At 38.4% G+C, this 8,818-nt stretch overlaps 1 protein-coding gene across 2 annotated transcripts in view; it reads right to left on the bottom strand.

Annotated features, from left to right (window-relative positions):
• OGFOD3 (2-oxoglutarate and iron dependent oxygenase domain containing 3) overlaps positions 1-8,818 on the bottom strand; it is a 964,739-nt gene that overhangs the window by 765,474 nt on the left and 190,447 nt on the right. The window lies entirely within an intron of this gene.

Raw genomic sequence — 8,818 nt, 5'->3', positions numbered from 1 at the left:
AGCCAAAGGGCAATGCAGAGAGCTGATAATGAGAAGTCCCAGCCCGAAAACGCAGATACTTCCTGCAACTTAGCCTGATAGGAACATGAAGGTAAGCCTCCTTGAGATCCAGAGTCACCATCCAGTGATCTTTGCCCAGCAGAGGTAAAAGCTGTTGTAACGTCAACATTTTGAACTTGGGAATGTCCAGATAAGTGTTGAGGATAGATAAATCCAAAATTGGTCTCCACGTGTTCCCCTTCTTTGGTACTAGGAACAGGCGAGAATAAAATCCTAGGCCCACTTCTGGCAGAGGGACCGGCTGTATGGCCCCTATGTGAAGCAGCAGAGAAATTTGTTTGTGAGCCTCTAGTCTTTGCTGAGGAGGAACGTCTGGCATGCCTTTGAAAGGAGGCAAGGTATGGAAATAAAACTTGTAACCTTGGTGTATGATATCCAATACCCATCTGTCTTGGGTAATCAAACTCCAATTTTCCTTGAAGAGTGCCAACCTTCCTCCCAAAGGTGCTGCCAGGCAAGAAGGATCTGGCAGCTGAAAAGGTAGGTCATTGGGCCTGTTTACGAAAGGACTGGCCCCTGCCCTCACCAAGACTGTGCAGGTGAACTCCTGTTCTAGGTCTGAAAGAGCCCTGAGCTCTGCCCCTACCACGCCTAGATCTACCCCTAGACTGTGAATCATAAGAAGGGTACGTCCACCCCTTAGCAGGCCAATTCCTACTAAACTTCGGAGGCTGAACTTGCAAAAAATCTTTAACAGCCTGCATAGACTTAGCCTTGTCTTCCATTTTCTTTAAGACTGACTCCACAGGTGAACCAAACAACACATCAGACTGTAAAGGAGCACCCAAAATCCTTGTCTTAACATGGTCAGATAAATTCTGATCCCTCAGCCAGGCGTGCCTGCGAAGAACTGACCCAGTGGCAGCCACCCTAGACGAGGCGTGTACAGCATCAAAACCACATTGTAAAGAATGCTTACCCACCTGTTCAGAGACATGTACCAAATCTTGTAATTCTTTACACTCAATGCCTTCCGCCAGAGCATCCACCTTAGACTTCAATTGAGAAAGAAGATAGTTTTGATATTTCAACATGTGAAACTGGCAATTCAAAGCCCTCATAGCTAAGGTGGAAGAAGTATAGACTTTCTTTCCCCATCTATCCAAAGCTCTGGCCTCTTTATCTGGAGGAACCGGATTTTTACAACAGAGGCCTTGACACCCTTAGGTCCCTGACTAACAGTTTCTGGGTCCGCCCTAGGACTCTTATAAAGATATTTATGAGCTTCAGGCACCCTGTAATACCTGTCCGGTTTAACAGGAGCAGGAGGCAAAGAATCAGGATTAAGTGAAGCCTCTGCAAACACATCTTCCACAACATCCAGAACAGGTGGTATAGCCAAAGGGCTATGCTGGGGTAAAAGCAAAAATTCCCTAAGCCTTTTCCTGGAATCAGAGAAGTCCTGACCTTCCCACTTAAAATGTTCCCTCATGGAATGAAGAGTCTCTGAAAAGAAAAATCCTCTGGAGGAGAAGCAGAAGGAGTAGAATCATCTACATCAGAATCAGAATAAGGAGAATACTCCTGCAAGTCTTCAGCCGAAGACTCTGAAACATCCAAAGCCTGCTCAAAACTGACCAACTCTGGTTCCACCCTAGGGCTCTTATCATGAGGGGCAAAGAACCTCTAATCAAAGTAATTAAATCTTCTGCCATTTTAAGCATGTGCTTCTTGGGCACAGATCCTGATGAACTAGGAGTGACACCAACAGAAGCTAAACCTGGCCTGCCTCTGGGAGAAGCCTTGGAAACAGAAGGAGAGGGCCTAACCACCCTAGGAAGGGAGGGGAGTACAGTAACCTGAGAAGCCCCTTCAGCCTGACCTGCCTCCTGAGAGGCCACATCCTGCAATATCAAAGTCTCCCCCTGGGATTCCAGAGAAGCCTCCGCGAACCACCGGTTCCACTGACGCCTCTAAAGAACCGGCGTCCGCACGGACGACTCTTCTTGCCTGGGTTTAGCTGCTTTGTCTTTGCGCTTCTTCAAGAAGCGGGCGTCGGAGCATCCGACGGCATATTATAATTGCACCGCTTCCCGAAGACCAACCTGGCACAATCTAACGTGCGCTTATTGAACCTAGCACAAAAGCGACACCCAACAACGTCGTGCTCAGGCCCCAAACAAGGAATACACAAAGTATGATAGTCCCTATGCGGTATCTGTTTCCCACAAGAAATACAGTTATTCACTTTTTCTGACATCCGGTAAACCACTGAGGCAAGAAAAAACTAAAATATTCCCCAACGGGGTACTTAGCCAACTTTGACTCGGTCTGAAACTCCGAATTCGAAAAATTTCAGAACGCCGAACGGCACTTGCAACGCTGCTTCTGCATCGGACCATGCGGCAAAAAAGACTGAGGATATGACGTCGGTCATGCGCATTTGTACCCTGACGTCCTGATGTCAGTCTTAAGCGCCTTGACCGACGTCAGCCTAATACTTTGATATTCGGGCCGACCGAGGACAGCGGACTACCCAAGTGTAAGGACTGCAGCAATGTGAGATGAAGAACATCTAAAAGCAGAGACTTTTGTGAGACTATTTTCAGCACCTGAGTTATTAAGGTACACAGATTTTCTGTTAGATCTTAAGATTTTTTTTTTGTAAAGTCAGCCTTCATTTGAGTTTCATATAATAAAACTGCTTTTATAAAATGAATTGTGTGCCTGCTATGTAATCTTTGATATTGGTAGATGCAATGGGCAGAAAACCTCAGTCTAAATGTTTTCCGTGAAGTCCTGACTCAAACCGTCACTGTCAAGTGAATGGAATTCCCCAACAGAAAGACCATGATACTGTTAAACTGTACTCTGGTGTGCAAAAGTAACCTTTTTCAGTATTAAGTACAAATCTGAGGCATTCAGCAGTCAAGATAAACTGAGTACAACCAGTTCCTCCTGCTGGCTCAAAACCTGTACTCCAGTGAGGAAAATGTGAGACATGAGAGAGAGAGAGAGATAGATAGAGAGATTATATATAGATATATATATATATATATATATATATATATATAATATATATATATATATATTATATAGAGAGAGAGAGACAGAGGACCTGCTTCTAGTTTTGTGATGTTTATATTAGTAAAGCTTACCTGCCATGAGTTCTTTCCTGTGTACCTAGCAAAGTGTGCTAGGGTCTAGAGTTTTAGATAGAAAACTGCCTGTCCTGCACTGCTGACAATATTGTTACTGTAAAACAACTCCTACAGGCAGTCATGGACACAGACGTGGGAATTGTAGCAGTTGCCAGGTCTATCACAACACCTGGTACTATTCCTCCACTGAAGCTTAGCCTGGGAGAAATATGTTGAATTTTCATTATAGTTGATCACTACCAATGAAGGTTGGGAATGAGTAGAGTGGGCTCAGATATTCTCAGCACAGTTAAGAGGGGATCCACATGTGCTTTTATGGCAATAATCAATTTGGCAATATGGGCTAGAAGCCAACAGAGGCCCAGGTGTGGATGATATATTTAGTATTGCTCCTACTCTGTATTTACAGTAACATCATCTAAGAGATTAACAGCCCCACATACTATGTCATCACATCCCATAATATTTAAATACATTTACTTTTGACTAGAAATCGTTTTGTGTATATATGACATAGTGCAATTTGTGAATTTTACTGAACGATGAAGAGTACTTAAAGTTAACTCAATTTTTTTTTGGGTTTGCAATAACATTTTGAAAGCAGTCTATTCAACTATCTTGCAGTTTCATTTGTACTTATTTAGATGAGTGGCATTAAGTTATATTTGCTCTTATTGATATAAGGTAAGGCAATAAGCCTGTAGTGTGAAAATGAAGCAAGATAAGGGAATTTTGGTAAACCATACACTAATGCTGATATATCTATGCCTGACAGATGTTACAGATAATGATGTAGAGGGTCTTTACTAAACGTTTTACAGATTTCAGTAATACAAGGGTCAATACCATCAGGTCCTTGGGTGACATGACTGCATAATGCACACAGGAACACAGTTATATCTTTTAGGGTGATTTTTATGAAACAAAAAGAAGAGGGAATTTTCATGTGATGGTAGCAGCAAAAGATTAGATAAGGCAGGGAAGTTTCCCGGTGAAAATGTTATCATTTTGTAATTGAACTTCAAAAGCATGACCTCAAACTTTCAGCTGTGAAAAACAGTCATGGTTTGAAAAATAAAGTGAATAGGGTGGTAACCCCCCAACACACACCTCCATATTCCTGCTACTTATATATACCAATTCCAAGATCACTGCATCACAAGGAAAAGAGAAAGAAGCAGGATACTGCAGTCTTGTCTCTAAATGTATATCCCAATGTTTGCAGATTAGTGATCACACTTAAGATTACTGGTCACTAGTGCATCAGATACACACCTGATACCTGGCAGCACAGTCAGGAAGATTTGTAAAGCATATTTTAAATTCTTCTGACTAAAAATAAATGAGGGAGGCATAATGCCAATATAGTTTGCACAAACAGAAGAGTTGCAGCAATCAGAGAGAGAGAGATTTTAGTTTCTTCACAAAGTTCTTTGAATTATGAAAAGTAGTTTTTCTTATGCTTGTAAAAAGTCATTTTGGCTTCTAATAGCTTATCATATTTATTTCTTAGAAATATGAATCAGGCTGTAGTTTGTGCACTAGAGTGTTGTTTCCATTCTCAGCAGGCATCATCCCTTAGCCTATGGAGGCATTTAGTTCCCTAGTCATCCAGCTCCCATTAATGTAATTGTATTTTTCTATGGATAAATGGAAAGTATTTGTTTTGTAGGTCCAGCAGGGTATTAGAAACAACACAGCAGAAGCAGTTAATGCAGAAGGCCATTACTGGATTGAACACCATTCAGTCTGTTGAAGTTCAGAAACAGTGAGAGTTCACTTGGCTGCCTGTATTATTTTCCAGGATAAGTAGAAAAGTTGAGATATGGAAACAGTCACTTGCTGCTAGCAATGACAGTGAAACTCTAAACTTTACATGGTTTTAGAGAGTTTTTAGATTATTAATAGGTCAAGAAAGTACAGTTGTGTAAACTCTTACCATAACAATAGATGTCCTTCTCTTTACTTTTGCAGTATTCATTACATTAGGGATCCCCTGCCAAGGGTGGCCTGACATCCAGCTTGTATACCAAAGCCTTGAGGTTGCTTTAAGGTACACTGTAAATCACATGTATGTGCCTTGCACAGCATAGGGCATAAAGGTGATGTCTGTACGTACCATCCTCAGAACAGAGAGCCCAGCAGGAATGCCAGTCCAAAGAAAAGAAAATAATAGATAATCAGTACATCCAGAGGAGAAATGGACCAGGGGGTGGAGGGAGGGAGTGAATACTTCAACAGTGAAGAGAAGGACATCTACCATTATGTTAAGATTTTACACAACTGTACTATTTCCTTCCATTTCACTGTTGCAGTATTCCTTACATTAAGGAGAGTGCCAAAGCTCAGGAAGAAACTTGGGAGGAGGAGGAGGACAAGCAAAACCTTCTAGGAAGCTATGAAGGATGGCCCTAGCAAAACCAGCTCTAGTTCTGGAGATTACACTCAACTTGCAGTGATCGGTAAATGTATGCAGAGAAGCCCAGATAGCTGCCTCAAGAATAGATTTAGTATCGAAACCCTTGAAAAAAAAGCACCAGAAGAAGCCACTCCCCTAGTAGAATGAGCCTTAACAGAATAAGAAAGACTCTTACCATGAAAGGAATAACAAAAAGAAATAGTTTGCTTGAACACATTTGATTCTGAGGACCTAGGATGAAAGGAAATAAAGAACTGACCAGATTTCCTAATACACTTAGTCTTATCCAAATAAAATCAGAGTTGTCTATGCACATCCAATGTGTGCTGCTCCTTCTCATTGGCAGATTGTGGAGAAGGGAAAAAAGTGGACAAATGACTAGACCAGTAAATAAAAAATAGCACTCCAGAGGCAAAAGGCCCACCACGGGAAGGTAAAACCCTGAACTTTATTTATGAAAATAAAACAGAAGAAAAATAACAGAAACTCTAAACACTTAAATGATTCACCATATTTTCCTCTCAATATACGGACTTCTTCAGACAACTGCTATCATACTAAACACACAAGCCATTTAAATAACTTTTCATATAATTAGCAATTAATTATCAACTGAGTAATTAACTTTTCCTAAGAATTATCTCTATAATTATCAAAGTACTCAAAATTTTTAAAACATATATCAAAAACAACATAAAAACAATTTGCTCCAAAAATACTATAAGATGATTTATTCTTATGTAAAATGAGTGTTTGAAAATACAACTGAATATATCCATCTTCATTTAAAAAATATCACACATACTACTCCCCACTAGTGAACAAATGGATAATGACACTTCAAATATAAAATATAAACTGGAGGGATTATTATAACTTTAGATCTTAGTTATTATTTTAAAACACCTTATATGGTTTTAAATATGAAGCATAAAATATAAAACCTGTATGTTATATCCCTATCCACCTGAAAACACCTCATCTATCCATACATAATTAAAAACTTGAGAAAGGGCTTAATATAAAGAGCTTAGTAAAAAAAAAAAGCTTACTTGATATTTTCACAGCATGAAGTATTGTGAAACACATAGTTATATTGAAACATATAGCTGGCCGTATTAAAGTAAATACTTAAAAACAACTACGACGTTTAACTATTATATTTATATAAACATGTTAATACATGAAGTGGGTAAAGTTTCCACTCCCTTATTTTATAAGACTACATTTTATTAAAGAAACTTCTATATAAAAATAAAATGTGTAATATAAGAAAATGAAAAACGTGTTTATAAATATTATTTTAAAATTACTAAAACAATCTCCAACCTGGCTACTCATAACTTTAATAAAGGGGTATTGAAATATTGTTTATACTTGGTTGCTCATTGTAACATGGTTTGCCAATATGTCTCTATGTATTCTATCCTCTCCTCCCAAGGACCACCTCTAATGTTCCAAGGCACTATTTCAAGTACAAAAAAACATGAATTTAGATCATTTTCAAACAAATGTGTGTTTGTATAGAGCTTTATTATGATTTAAAACTGATATACTATAATAGTGTTCATGAATCCTCTTTTTCAGAGCTCTTTCAGTTTTGCCTACATAGAATGCTCCACATTTATCACAAGTAGCCAAATATATCAACCCTCTACTTTCACAATTACTATACACCTTAACTATTATAAGACTATCTCTACTAGGAATGTATATGCAACTTGCATTAGTAACAAGCATATATTGTTTACATGTTCTGCATTTAGATGTTCCTACTCTTCTATTTTTGTTTTTTTTTTTATATTGTCTTTCTTCTCTAAAATATCCTTAATACTCATACTCTTTTTAAATATGAAATGTATTGGACCTTTAAATAAATTTTCTATGTCAGAGAAACTTTTGAATAGGTTCAAATAGGTGGTAATAACCCTTGTCGCAGTGTTGAGTATCCTGACTGTAATTAGTAATAAAAGCCCCTTTCCATTCTCCTCATTGGGAATCATACATACATGTATCTTGTTCTTTCATGTCTGTTTAATACAACATACTTTCTTCCTAATAAAGGAAAAAAATTACTCTGCCTCTCCTTACTTATTTATTTTATTTATTTATTTTACATTTGTTGACTGGGAAAGTCCAACTAGATTCATAGATTTTCAGTGGAGGCCCGGGGAGAAAAGCTCCAGAAATAACAAGTTATGTTAAGAAATACAAAATAAAGAGAGAACAATACCAACAGTTCATCTACAATTCATGCAAACAATGATTACAAGATACTTCTTTTATAACTTCCTCTATGAGGGTTTATGGGTACCTCTTCTCTATAAACACGTTTAATAATATCACTCTTCTAAAAAATCATGTTCTTCCGAGGTCATCCTTAATGTGAAGTTATAATAATCCCCCCAGTTTATATTTTGTATTTGAAGTGTTATTATCCATTTGGTCACTAGAAGGTAGTAGTATGTGTGATATTTTTTGAAAAGATGCTATATGCAGTCGTATTTTCACTCATTTTACAAAAGAATCAATAATCTTATAGTATATTTGGAACAAATTGTTTTTATGTTGTTTTTATATACGTTTTAAAAATGTTGATTATTTTGATAATTAGAGAGATAATTCTTGGTAAAAGTTAATTACTCAATTGATAATTAATTGATAATTATATGAAAAGCTATTTAAATGGTTTGTGTGCTTAGTGTGATAGCAGTTCATAGGAGGGTACTAGGCTATTGGCCCTAGGGCCTATATAAGCCTAGCCAAAAATGTACCTTGGCTTTCGCCACCCAAGAAAATTATTTTCATGTGCCCCTGTCGAGCACAGCCACAGAAGTGATCCCCAGGTTGAATTTCCTATCTCCCATCCAGTCATCAAGATTTTTCTTGAAGAGTGCTAATGAGGAGCTCTGTTTGACATAGGTAGGTAGTCTGTTCCAGAGTATGGGAAGTCTCTTGGACAGGAATCTATCCCTCCAGCATGTTCTGTTTATTGTGGTGATAATGTTTAGGTCCCTAGAGCGTGTAGCTCAGAGGGATTGGGATTTCTTTAAGTGGAGCATGTCCAACAGCTCTGGGTTTGACATAGCTTTGTATGTTAGGCAGAGATCGCCTCTGAGTAGGCGATATGTGACAGAGTAAAGCTGGGTTTTTTTGAGATGGTCTGCGTAGGGCATCTGTTTGAGGCCAGTAATCCTCTGTGAGGTATTTCTGTGGCCTTTTCAGTTGTTGTAGATGT

Source organism: Protopterus annectens, chromosome 10.part0, assembly GCF_019279795.1.
Source record: "Protopterus annectens isolate FY-2018-M chromosome 10.part0, PAN1.0, whole genome shotgun sequence".
Lineage (NCBI taxonomy): Eukaryota > Metazoa > Chordata > Ceratodontiformes > Protopteridae > Protopterus > Protopterus annectens.
Note: the sequence above shows the minus strand (reverse complement) of the source record. Positions and strands in the feature narration are given on the sequence as shown.